Source organism: Dreissena polymorpha, chromosome 5, assembly GCF_020536995.1.
Source record: "Dreissena polymorpha isolate Duluth1 chromosome 5, UMN_Dpol_1.0, whole genome shotgun sequence".
Lineage (NCBI taxonomy): Eukaryota > Metazoa > Mollusca > Bivalvia > Myida > Dreissenidae > Dreissena > Dreissena polymorpha.
The window spans coordinates 94,048,389-94,062,786 of record NC_068359.1 but is presented as its reverse complement, the minus strand read 5'-3'; the positions used below and the strand labels follow the sequence as shown (position 1 = coordinate 94,062,786).

The 14,398-nt window shown below is 39.5% G+C and overlaps 2 non-coding genes and 1 pseudogene across 2 annotated transcripts; 2 read left to right on the top strand and 1 right to left on the bottom strand.

The window, feature by feature from the left end:
- Positions 1 to 5,303: 5,303 nt before the first annotated feature.
- On the top strand, positions 5,304 to 5,392 carry LOC127832856 (U6 spliceosomal RNA; annotated as a pseudogene).
- An 8,072-nt stretch (positions 5,393 to 13,464) lies between these two features.
- LOC127832781 (U6 spliceosomal RNA) lies at positions 13,465 to 13,570 on the top strand. The gene has a single exon (XR_008027133.1). It is a non-coding gene; the product is annotated as a U6 spliceosomal RNA (small nuclear RNA).
- Positions 13,571 to 13,642: 72 nt separating this feature from the next.
- Positions 13,643 to 13,759, bottom strand: LOC127832727 (U5 spliceosomal RNA). Its single transcript, XR_008027087.1, has one exon. It is a non-coding gene; the product is annotated as a U5 spliceosomal RNA (small nuclear RNA).
- Between the last annotated feature and the right edge of the window lie 639 nt (positions 13,760 to 14,398).

Genomic DNA, 14,398 nt, shown 5'->3' with positions numbered 1-14,398 from the left:
GGTTTCTGGGCTGGCCCTTCGTTTTCGCCCCGTATGGTTCTGAAAAACGAGAAATTATTGTTTTCAGAGTCAGACCATAAAAGTAAGCTAAAAAGATCACTTGTTGTACAATGCACTACATTTTTGGGCAAACTGTTGCATAACAAACCTGTTCACTGTGTCTGTCCCCGGAACAACACTCTGCTTGTTCCTGGCCTTGTAGGTAGATGTAGACACCTTCGTCAGCCTGGAGCTATGGCGAGGACTAGGCACAGTGGGCTGCTTGTCGTAGTCCGTGAGCAGGTCCCAGAGTCGAACAATGTGATCCATCTGGTCAGGTGTGAGTGACAGAGTCTGAGACCTCAGTGAGTACAGATAGTCTGCCAGGTACTCCACCTGAGTGTAGCCTGGCATGCTGTCACTGGATATGTCACAAGTTCGCTGTAAAACAACGCGGAAGAAACTAACACACAGCACAAAGACCAAATGTATAAACGTAACAATATAAAATATATATTTTTATATATAATATGTATATATATATATATATATAACAACTCATAATAATTATTACCAATGATGATGATTGTCCCTCTGTGCTGGTGGAAGGCCTGGGAGAGATGGGCAAACTTGACGCTGCAGCAGGTGGCGGACTAGCCGGGGCACTCTGTGTGGCACTGGGGGGAGGCGGTCTGACCGGAGTGGACGGCGCAGGCGGTCGACGCAGAGGAACGTCCTCGGGGTGAGGCCTGAGCACACTGGGCTCTACAGGTGGCTGAGTTGGGTCCTCCATCTCCTCAAACCCTTCATCTATCCCCTCCTCCTCCATGTCAACGTATCCGCGAGGGTCAGGCTCAAGTGTCCCTCCCACAGCACTGTCGTCCATGAGCACGTAGTCCTGAAGCACCTGGCCAGTCTGTGCAAACAGGTACTCCAGTCCTATCTTCTCACCTGAAATTGGTAAAATGCATGTTTGACACTGTGAAAATACTAATGGCCTGCATGTTTGCTGACACAGTACACGTATTGCACAAGTACTTACCAGTGTACTTCATGGGAGGTCTGAAGTTGACAATCAACTTGCGGTCAAGCAACTTCAGACTGAGCTCGTTGACCGTGCTCTGCATCTGGCCAGAGTAGTTGCTGTCGCCGGTGGTCACAAGCTCGCGGTCTTCGTTCCACCGCATCAGTCCGTCCAGAAGGTACGACTGGAAGTGGGTGTCCGAGGCTGTGGTACCGGGGATGAACTTTGCCAAGTGGTTGTGGAAGGACTCCAAGGAGACCGAACCACGAGCGCACCTGTACTTGCAAAGTACCACCCCCGCCTTCTTGGCCGTACCAGTCACGGTGTAGAGCGAGATGCCCTCTGGGTCTTGTATGCACTGGACATGCTTCCGCTGCTTGGCCCAGACTTCAGTCATCACTTCAGTATCAAACAGTGGAACCCCAACGGTGTCCCTCCCTTCGTCCCCCATGAAGGTCTGAATGAGCTCATCTGAAAGAACAATGTCCGTAATGTTTACTATTCTTAGATAAAACAAAGAAAGCAGTAAGTCAACAGCCACTGTCAACACGCCACACAATGCTTACCAATCAGGCGCGTGGTCTCTTCCGTCCCCCTTGTGCGCCGGCGACAATAGGTGGCAAGCTCTGTCTTTGTCAGCCATCGCACTATGTCGTCTCGGGTGGGGTCAGTGACGTGGCGAGTGATGAGCTCGAGTCGCTTGGCTTCCCGCAACATGTCCAAGTCTTCCGCGCTCCACTCAAAGATGGCCTTCGAGAGACGCGACATGAAGACTGGGTACAGGATGTGCGCGTCTGTAGAGCAGCCGAGGGAGAAGCGCCGCATGAAGTGCCAGATGTCTAGCCTCATGATCATGTTCGGCCAGGCGTAGAACAACTTGCGCAGCAAAGAGTCCCCACAGCAGTCTCTGTCCACATACATGACCTGTGGCGGCGGTTGCCCAGCCCTGTCGTACCGGTCGACCAGTCCGGCAATCATGGGTCCGAGCCCGATTCCCTCCGCGCATGTCATGACGCACATGAGAACCTGGCCCTTCTCGTTGCCGACGTTGGTGGCCCATGTGGCGGTGCCTCTGGTCTGACCCATCAGCTTCTTGGTGACCTATTTGGTAATATAAGACACAAGTGTTGTTAATATCTGGGCACGGTCTAAAAGGTGATGCTTTTTTGCATTTGCTACACAGTTTAAATATAAAGTTACATAGTCTTAAGCACCTTTTTGGTTGAGTCGATCTTCAGGATTCTGCCAAAAGTAGACGTGATGGCCGCCTTGACTGCATCCACCCTGGCCATGATGTCATTGCAGTAGACCGACCTCAACCAGGACGCAGACGGAACCTCGGGCTGTGCGGGTGGCTCACGGATGGACTGTCGGCTAACAAGCTTGGAGTTAAAGATGGACTCGCAGTCACTTAGGTAGTGCGCTGCTTTCCGCATCCACTCCTGGCTGTGTTCCTCCACAAGCTTGCGCCGAAGCTGCGCTGCACTGTTGCCAAGACCCCGCGTCCGCATAAGGGTCACAACACTGATATCACATGCGTACCTGCAACAATACGTAAATGTTGAGGAACACTAGAGAAAGATAATATGTACAGCGTTAAAGTACACTATGCTGAGTGAAAAGGATAGTTTTAACTGTCACGTGTACTTACTTGTAGGTAAGCAGCACAGGAAACAGTTGTTGGTGGGATGTGTCCAGCTGGTTGAGGATGGCCTGGCTCCAGCTGAGAAGTCGCTTCTGGCAGCCTTTACACTGCAACTCCTCTGTCACACAGTAATAATAGCCAGTGAGCCCCAAGACCTCGCGGACATGTTCATATGGACCAGCGGACACCATCTCCTTACGACAGCTTGGGCATTCAAAGCGCGTCCTCCAGAGACGACGCGGCATCCAGCACAGGAGGGTGTGGCCAAAGTACCGGTCAACATTTGGCAGGCCAGTGTTGACACTTGCCGGCTGTGGTGGGTAGTACCACAACTGGCTGACATTCACCTCAATCCTGCCCTGGGCATTGTGCGTGACAACTGCCTTGGAGACCCACGAGTGGTCCACGGCGGGAAGGTTCCGCTTCCAGTCGCCAGGGAGTGGACAGGGGTCTATTTCTTAATAAGTTAGTAAACACAAATTTGCCGTTGAATCAACACCATGTTTTGTTATTCAATGCATGCAAATTCATTTCTAAGTGAGTAAGTGTGTTAATAATGTTAGTATTAACCCTTTCAGTGCGGGAACCGAATTTTGAAGGCCTTTGCAAAAAGTTTGGATCCAGATGAGACGCCACAGAACGTGGCGTCTCATCAGAATCCAAACTGTTTGCAATTCTGATAGTATTCTGTGAAAAAAAAATCGAAGAAAATGCTAATTTTAGAAATTCAGCAGACGACATTTTAGCAGACGACAAATTTCCCAGCATGCAAAGGGTTAAATATGCTTGAAGCTTAACAAAGTAAAGCCATAATGCCAGGAAGACACACATATACAGGTGCTACTAGCCCAAATACACTATAAGCGAAGAAAAGAGAAGAAGGAATATATAGCAGAAAGCATAATCACCACAACCAGTCTTACCGGCTTATCCATGTTCAACTAAAATGCAGAAAAGAAACCTGTGTTCAATATAATTAACTGAAACGTTCATATAGCAACAATTTTATAATAACAGCAATAACTATCAATCAATGCTAATGCATACCTGGCTGCTTCAGAATACTCGCAAGGCTAACTTCCTTCCGCAACTCTGTCGCAGTTGAGAGCGGCACATCTTTTGCCGGGACAACAGGGGCAGACTCTGTCGCAGTTGAGAGCGGCACATCTTTTGCCGGGACAACAGGGGCAGACTTGGTCGCAGAAGCCTGCGACTCGGCTGCAACGGCTGCTTCCACCAGCTCCGAATCGCTGTCATCGCCAAGAGAGGTTGTCGTTGCTGTTAATTAAATAACATACCACTGCAAGGTGATGCATTTTAAACATACGTACACACAAATACTCATTATGCCTTTACATTTACTGCTTTTTACCTGTCACAGTAGCTGTAGCCTTGGACTTCTGTAGCTTCTGAACAACTGCCTTGGGGCTGAGGGATGAAGCCAACAGTGATGCAGCCGAGACCTTCTTCTGGGAAAGCGCCATGTCCGCCTTCCTCCGCATCTCGTCCCCCTTCTGCTTGATGGCCAGTCTGCCGTCGGGGAAACCTTGCAGATAGGCCTGTGTAAAGTGAAAATATGAAGCATTATGAAAACTATTTACACATTAGTTGTAAACATTGTATCACAAAGAAATGCAACTATATTCACCTTCAGTAGATGCTTATTATGATTCATGGGGTTGTCGCCAGTGTTTCCGCCTTCCAGTTCCATCTGGTTGACGAGATAGGCAGCATAGCTGATGTCATTCTCTGCCAACCAGTGAAATGTCTGTCCCTGGTACTGACCAACCTGAAGCTCATGATAGCCCAACAGGGTAAACCTGTCAGGATTGGGCCGCCCGTCCTTCTGTGCGGCGTTCTCCGCATCCTTCCGCACTTGCTCGGAGGTCTTGCATAGGGACCTGGGCTTGGTAAACCTCTGAGCCTTGATGGCCTTGGCTGCCTCAGTTGGGGCTAAGATGATGTACCCATTCCCATGCTTCCTGACTTTGGGGATATTCTGCATGTCTGTCAAGAAAAAACACTCTAAAAAAGGGTTTTAGTGTTATCATACAGCACATTTACGGTTGAAAAATATAAGTGAACGTGCATTCTACAGATATCCACCTGAAATGTTAGCTGACAACGGATTCAGGCCTTAAAAACATGTTTTTAATGATTGGAAAATTCAATGCAAACATCGGTGGGTGGGGTAAAATTGACAGCATCGATTTTCTGCCGAAATACGCATGCAATGGAAAAATCAACGAACACGCATTCATTTTACACTAAACCGGTTGGATTAATACCAATGAACATGCAGTACGAGTCGTAATAATCGAAAAACTTGTCCTGAAAAATATTTGGAATTTTCGTGTAAACAATCTCCCGCTTAGAAGTAGGTCATGCGAAATTTTCATATATTGACTATTGCGATGGCGATTTCCTACCTGATGTAGATATATCCCAATGAAAAGCACTTATTTAAATCGAAGTTTATGCAAAATAACAAATTAAAGACACTAAATAATCGCTAAAATCGCTCTATGAAATCCAAGATGGCTGCGCCCTTGAAACAAGCGAATACGTCACGAGTCACGCGCCTAAAGCGTGCAGTTTCATTGGTCGAAAGTTGGATCAAAGTTGGAACAAATGGAACCGTATTAGCCAATCAAGATGGAGCATTGTTCCATCTTTTGGGGAGAAGATTAGAACGTCCCCTGCGCAAGGATGACACGCAAATTCGTGAAGCGTTCCATATTTTTTAGAACAAACAATATATTTAGACTCGGGTGCCTAGCTGCCACCAAGGTATTTGTATTGACACATTATCGCATATCCTGAATTAACAGGACTTCAGAAATAAGTCTATAGACTCATTGAATGTTCCACTGCACGGAAATCTTTAGTAAAAGGCGAAATTTTTCTCTTTTTCATAAAATTTATTTATCACATAATTGGGGTGTAAAACGCCCCAAGTATCCGCTTAAAAGAAATTAAATGATTTCATACAGTACAAGGTGACTTTAAATAATATTTAACAATAGTAAGGAAAGAAGAAAACTAATTATTTTATAATTGATTAATAAACACAGTCTTTTTACCGTCTGCACGTTTTATGTGTTAATATATAATTTGTAACAGTCTGTTCACGTCTGCACGTAGATAATGAAATAGATATATAGAATTATAGAAATAGTGAAACGGTTTTAACAAATAAAAAGTCACCGACCTAAATGTAGCGGATCTTAATTAGTAAAATGATAAAGAGGTTGTTTTTATTTAATATAAATGCTAACAAATCACACTTCAAAAAAAAAAAAAAAAAAGAAAAAAGGTGCTCCCAGCGAACCACCCCAGGTCATGCCCGAGCACCCCCCGTGATGGTCCGCCAGGAACATGTCAAGAAGTCTACAGCTGAAACCAGATGATGGAGCTGAAGCACGTGAGAGCCTTCGGTACCACTCCTCACCCGCCCCAGCCCCACCATCAGGCCAAGCCGGAAATAATTATGTAACAATAAATGTATATTAACGAATAAATTGGAATAAGCCTCTTTACTTAAGGAAAGGTTAGTCAAGTATCCTATGACCTACATGAATGAAAATGTGTTAATGGTATGTCGAAATACATAGTGATGAAAAATGAGTGATAATGAAGTTCAATGAGTGAAATGAGATGAGCCCAACACTGGGTTACATAATATATGAAACAATGATTGAAATGATTCATAGGAATACTGATGATAAAAGAGATGATGCAATAATACAATTTACAATATACAATTCACAAAAACTTCTTCACACAAAATTAACACTGTCACGTTCCCTCTCTGATCCAGGATGACAACCCGAGTAACAGCCACTAACGGCCCCGCAGCTGCCATCCTGAAATCAGAGAGAAAACACAAAACAGCAGAGAGAAACTTAATATACATATTTCAATCATAACACTAAATGTTAGCATAAATTGCAGGATTCAAGTCTAATCTAAACTCAACTTTTTTATTTGCATTAACGTCACAATAATTACCCCATATTAATTCAAATTTCTCAGATGGAAATCTTTCAAAATCTAATAAAATGCGATATTTTAATCTATAAATAAGTTTGCAAATGAGATCAAATGGACTAAACAGTTTTTTGTCAAATTTTACATCATTTCTAGTTCTCCAAATTATTTGTCTTGACTCCGACAGCAGAATAAGAAAAACATAATTAATTTCCTTATCATATGAATTATCAACATTAAGATAATGAAATTGTTTGAGAGACAGTTTATGATTGTCTGCAGTTAATACATGCATTAAGAATAATACGACTTTATTTATAGATGTAGAAATATAACACTCAACAAATAAATGATCTATAGTTTCTGGTTTCGAACAAAATGTGCATTTACTAGATCTTATCATATTTCTCGAAAAAAGATATTGGTTGGTTAAAAGAGCATTATGAACAATGGAAAAACATGTGTTCCTACACTCAGGATCTACTGCACTTGAAAAGACATTTTTAAAGCTATTATTAAAATCTACAGATTTACAATCCCTTACACATTTTGGTTCAATATTCATATTTTCAATAAAGTAATTATAAATCTCTTTAACAGTCCAGAGAGAATTAATATTTGATTTACAGTTATCTACAAAATCTGTAAATACACTTAAACATTTAACATAAAAAGGGGGAATAATTTCACTATGAGGAATATTATTAGATGCAATTGAAGGATTATATTTCTTCAATTGCAAACCTGTCCAATAAACAGCAAATTCTACCCAAGGAGTATTGTAGTTATTAATTATTTTAAAAATATGACATAGATAGAATGAATGGATTTTTAATTCTAAATTTGGAACATTAAGTCCACCTTTTAACATGTGTGAATACAATGTTTTGCGGGATATAGGCTCTAATTTTCTGCCCCATATAAAGTTGAAGCAACGTTTTTGAAACATGTTTATATAATGACTAGGTACAATTTGAGCTTGTATAAAATATATAAGTTTTGAAAATACAAATGTGTTCAAAATCGAACTTTTACCCTTATACGATTTACCACGAGATTTCCATAAATTAAGAATTCTTTCAAAATTAGATAATAAATCATGAAATAAATCATCATCTGTTAAATCATAACCAAACCTGTAACCTAATAACTTGCAATTTTTTCCCCAAGAAATGCCGAAAGGATGATCAGACCTTGACTTCCATTTCCCCAAAAACATTCCACAGCTTTTCTTATAATTTACCCTTGAACCCGAAACCTTTTCAAAGTCTGACACATGTTTAAAAAATAAGGAAATTGACTTTTCATCTGATAGACAGGTGGTATTGTCATCAGCATAAAGGGACATTTTCACATGAAACTTTCCACCAGGAGTTTTGATACCATTTATATGTGGGTCATCTTGAATAACCTTAGCAAAGGGCTCTAAACATAAAACATAAAGGAGAGGTGATAAAGAACAGCCCTGACGGACTGATCTTGTCAATGCAAATGGCTCAGAAATATGTCCATTTACAATGACAGATGACCTTATGTCTTGATACAAGACCTTAATCCAATGTATAAAAGAGTCATTAAAGCCAAATGATTGAAGAGTGCTAAACAGAAAAGGCCATGACACACGGTCGAAGGCCTTCTCCTGGTCCAAGCAGATAAAACAAGCTGTTAGGTTTTTCTGCTCGACATAACTTATTATATTACGAAGTAAATGAATATTATCAAAAATAGTCCTCCCAGGTATTGAACATGTTTGAGTTATTCCAATAATAGAGGGCAAAACCTTTCCTAATCGTGTGGCCAAAACCTTTGACAAAATCTTCCTATCAATATTCAAAAGTGAAATTGGTCTATAATTTTTAACAGATGTTTTATTACTGTTATCTTTGCAAAGTAATGTTATATAAGATAATTTTTGTGATTCTGACATATGGCCAGATTCAAAACACGTATTAAATAAATACAATAAAATATCACCAAACAGATGAAAGAATTTAACATATATCAAAGAAGTAAGTCCATCACTTCCTGGAGACTTAGTATGATCCATTTCCTTTAATGTAGAGAAAATCTCATCTAGAGTAAGAGGTTGTCTTAACATAGCATTATCATCATTGGAAATTTTAGGTAGGTTATTTAAAAACTTAGAGTTTAAAGAAGGGTCAACAGGTTCATCAGTATACAAATTTTCATAAAATGAATGAAAAGTTTTTAAAATATCATGTGATGATTTCTTGTCCATACCATCATCTATTATATGAGTTATAGTTTTATTAATACCATTTTGAAATTCTTTATCATGAAAATAATTTGAAGCATTTTCATTGCTATTCAGCATATTAATTTTGCTTCTTATGTAGGAACCATCATATATTTTATTTTGTAAATTTTCAAGTTGATTTTTTATATTAATTTTTTCTTCAATATCTTGTGAATTATGGTAAGTTTTAATTAATAGTTTTATTTCTTTGTATGCATTAGATTTCTTTGATTTAGAGTAATCAATACAAAGTTCTTTTATTTTATTTTTAATTCCATCCCACCAATCTAAAGTAATATCTTCCGTTCTACTTATTATTTTAAAATAAAACTCAAAGGCTGAAATAAATTCATCATCATTTAAAATTGAATTATTTAATTTCCAATAGGAATTTCCAATAGAAATGGTTTCATTAGAGTTGTTTAAATTAATAATTACATTTACAAAATCATGGTCTGAATAAATGCAAGGTTTAATGGAAGACTCAATACAATTACCAATTAATAAATTCGACACATAAATCCTATCTAGTCTACAACTAATTAATTCTTTTTTAATAGATATTCTACTCCATGTTGTAGTGGTTTGTTTAGGATACAAATGTCTAAAGACATCTTTTAATTTATATTTATCAATTATATGTTTGAAAACAGCACAGCCAATAGGAAGTCTATCAGTATCTCCCCCTGATTTATCTAACTTAGGATTCAGAACAAAATTGAAATCTCCAATAACAACTAGATGATAAGAACTAACCAAATATTTCTTAATGGCGGAAAAATAATTATTTCTATCTCCAGGGGCATTTGGAGCATAAATATTACATACCCTGAAATTTGTGTTTACAAACTCAACATCTGCATATATAAAACGACCATCATAATCCGTTTGAAAACTATGGCAAATAATATTTTTATCAGTAATAATAGTACAAACACCACATGACTTATTTCCATTTGAAAAACTCCAAATATATTTATAATCTTTGGAGATAAAATTTTCTACATATTTGGCTTTGGAGTAAATGTCTATATGTGTTTCCTGTATACATAAAATGGCAGGCTTATTTTGCAAAATGTAATCTTTAATATACTGCTGTTTCTTTCTGGATCTAAATCCATTTATGTTAATGCTATGTATTATTAAAGACATTCTTGTAAGTTTTGAAATAATCTAAAAATAATTACTTGCACAATGAACGACACCAACGTTTTAAAAACGTTAGTTATTTTTAGAACACTATCCATTACACCGAAACATACAGGACAGACATTACATGAGCTAGAAATAATCGAGGAAAGTGCATGTACAATTAAAGATGGCTGCGCCCACAAAATAAACGTTATCGTGCATTTAATTCTATTGGAGCAGTGATAATAAACTTTAGCATACGGATAGAAGTGAATCGATAAAGATTTATAGCGAACATTCAGACTACGTGCAAATAAGCAGTCGATAGAAAAATAAAAGCGGGGCGGGATACACGAGCATTGGCAGCTAAGAAATAAAGCAGACGAAATATACTTGTTAGATAAATCGAGACCGTAAGACAACATAGTCTGAAACTGGTTTAAACAAAATGTGTACGAGAAAAACACATATTTGTGATTTAAATGGAGACAAATAATATTGGAAAAACACAAATAAACCATAGCAGACGATAAAAAGTATATCGATAGTAATTTAAAGCATGAAAACAAGCAGTCGACAAATAAATCAAAATGGAGCGGGTTATTCAAGTGTAGAAAATGTACACTCAACAGTGACGGAGTGTATCGACGGTTTAAAACATCTCCAACATGATTTAAACACAATATGCATTTGTAAGATAACATGTATTTAAAAGGGGAGATAATTGTACACTTATTAATAAATGTGTACACACGAAACATGTATTTATACAAACTGATGTCTAGATATGTATCAAATTTTACGGGGATAGTGCAATTTAATACATATACAGTGTATTTATATATACAGATTTTTAAATGTTTTAACATTATTACGGGAAAAGTGCAATGTAATATATAAACACTAAAATAATCAAGTGTGCATATGTATACATGCAGACTGTACAACAAAACTACACAGTTCACACCTACACACATGCTATATTGAATACCGTATAAAATACATGCCAATAAAACAGTAAACACTGTGCAATATATATTCAATATATTCATAAAATGAACTATGTTTTTATTCATGCCATATTTATAAATTTTTACTATGAGTATGAAATATACAAGACCCCATAAAATGGGTTGTTTGGGGGTTATGCAGTATTCAATATCCATAATACTAGCGTGTCGTTTACAGTTCATGGTGTTGTAGTTATCAAAATCATTATGCTAAATCGAAGTCCGTTATTGAAAAAGAGGTATGAAACTAGTACGTATGTGGGGACTGCGCATCCAGGATTCCATCTAAAATGGAATCCTGGGTGAGCATCTCTGAGGCATCCAATCCAATGTCCCCGGGTGGCTCACGGCCACTTGCCACCTTATTCCGGGGCATCGGAGTGAACTCATCCAGGTCTTCAACCTTTCTTTTGGAGCTGGCCATACTCACCTCCATTTGTGAAGGCTCAGCAGGCTGTTCTTCATCATTGTCAACCACGGTTGTAGGAGCTGCTTGTGGTACCTTCTCTTTTGGTATCTGAGATTTCCTTGGACGACGCTTAGCCTGTTGCCAATTCTCGTCTTGTGTGACCACTGTCTGCTCTTGGACATTATCAGTAGCTGATCCTGGTTTCTCGACAGACTTCACGGGTGGCACGTCCTTGGAGACTTCAACTGTCTTCTTCTGCTTCAATCTGTCAGCGTATGTCCCTGATGATTGATCGGTGTCCTTGTAACCTTTATCTGGGCACATTCCCCTGACATGCCCTAATTCTAAACACCTTAGACATAGTGGGGGACGTCCTCTCATTGTCACCAAGGCCTTCGACCCACACTGAAATTTGAGCAAGTGAAGTATGGAAGCCTTTTGTGAGTCTGAAACCTCCATAGTGACAAGGCGAGTACCAGACTGACACTTAAAACCACCTAGTTCATACATTTCATTTTCAATGGTTAAAACTGTTCCATAATTAGAAAAGAGTTCCTTCAAAACAATCTTCTTAGTACAAATGGGCATCCAGTGTACTCTCACTTGTACCACCTGTCTGCCATGTAAAGTTATGTCATAAGACACATCTCGGTATTTAATATGACCATTTGAACTTGTACAAAAAGCTTTGCACTTATCTTCGTCATCAAAAACCACATCGTAATGGCCGCTCCCAGGGGGACCAGACGCAATGGCCACGATGTCCTCGCTGGTCCAGCCTTTCTCCTGGAGGATATTGACGACATGCACCATAGCAGATCCACGTCTTCCCTGGAAGCGGACCGTCCTACTCGCGATATCCGAGTCCACCGTTCGCTCATCCAAAGCGCCAAACACATCAGACATGATTTCAATCTCTTTCAAAAATACTTTTATCTCGCAAGACCCCAGAGCAGAAAAATACGTTTACGGTATTCTCTGCACCAGGTAAGTTTCAATAAAGACTCGAAAGATTTTTTCGTGTTACTGTAGTGAAACCAGAGTTGTTAAAGAGGGAACGCCCGTGCATTGGTTGATGTACTGAACCTGTATATCAGCTCGCAGGTTACGCTCTGCAGTGTTCCGCTACGAACGCCAATCACGAGAGTTCCTATTAAGGTTACAGTATACTAAATAATCGTTTCATGTAGGGCTGTACTCTCTAAAAAAAATATCATAGTTGACAGGAAGGCATGCTTTACACTTTAAACTATCGTTCGGGTTTTATCTTTCGGAGATAATGGTAGGGCATGAATAGGTGTTCACTACTGAATCCCTGAAATATGATAAACTTGAAGACTATAGTAAAGCAGTGCACTGAAAAAGGTTACATTCCACTAAGAAACGGCCGAAAACAAAAGTTGCAAAAACAGTCGATTTTGATTCGTGTCAAGTTCTTGCTTGGTTTGAACATGGCGTACCTTTTGTATTGCATAAATCGATTCCGCTTAGAATGGCCTTTAAGAAAAGGTATTGTTATGGGGTCTCTATGTGCAAAATGTTGCACTTATTTTCGCTTAAAGTTGTCGCGCTTTTACATTGAATTATACAGGGAAACTATTTAGTATATTATGACCGACCTTAATAGTGAAGCCATTGTAAACGCACAGCTATTGGCTGGAAAACGCTATTAATAGTGAAGCTATTGTATACGTACAGCTTTTGTTCGGAAAACACAACACGTCGTGGCTAAAAATAGACTGGTAAAATTAGTACAGTGCGTCGCAATGTTTAACATTTACCATTCACAGCTGCGCTCTTCTGTTCCGTTGCACGCGATTGAAACGATGTCGGCATCTCATTCGCGTATCCTAGTACGCTGCGACCGTAGAAAGCGAATATACACTGCCGGCCGAAATACCTCTAGGTAAGTATCTGAGGCGGAACACACGCATACGGGCATTTTAGCGCGCATTTGAACCTGCAAAAGTGTGCATCAGATAGCAACACATATACAGCATTATGGCAACGTCCTTTTTCGTACTGCTTCGGCAGTACATATACTAAAATTGGAACGATACAGAGAAGATTAGCATGGCCCCTGCGCAAGGATGACACGCAAATTCGTGAAGCGTTCCATATTTTTTAGAACAAACAATGTATTTAGACTCGGATGCCTAGCTGCCACCAAGGTTTATGTATTGACACATTATCGCATATCCTGAATTAACAGGACTTCAGAAATAAGTCTATAGACTCATTGAATGTTCCACTGCACGGAAATCTTTAGTAAAAGGCGAAAGATTTATGCGTGACTGTAGTGAAACCAGAGTTGTTAAAGAGGGAACGCCCGTGCATTGGTTGATGTACTGAACCTGTATATCAGCTCGCAGGTTACGCTCTGCAGTGTTCCGCTACGAACGCCAATCACGAGAGTTCCTATTAAGGTTACAGTATACTAAATAATCGTTTCATGTAGGGCTGTACTCTCTAAAAAAAATATCATAGTTGACAGGAAGGCATGCTTTACACTTTAAACTATCGTTCGGGTTTTATCTTTCGGAGATAATGGTAGGGCATGAATAGGTGTTCACTACTGAATCCCTGAAATATGATAAACTTGAAGACTATAGTAAAGCAGTGCACTGAAAAAGGTTACATTCCACTAAGAAACGGCCGAAAACAAAAGTTGCAAAAACAGTCGATTTTGATTCGTGTCAAGTTCTTGCTTGGTTTGAACATGGCGTACCTTTTGTATTGCATAAATCGATTCCGCTTAGAATGGCCTTGAAGAAAAGGTATTGTTATGGGGTCTCTATGTGCAAAATGTTGCACTTATTTTCGCTTAAAGTTGTCGCGCTTTTACATTGAATTATACAGGGAAACTATTTAGTATATTATGACCGACCTTAATAGTGAAGCCATTGTAAACGCACAGCTATTGGCTGGAAAACGCTATTAATAGTGAAGCTAT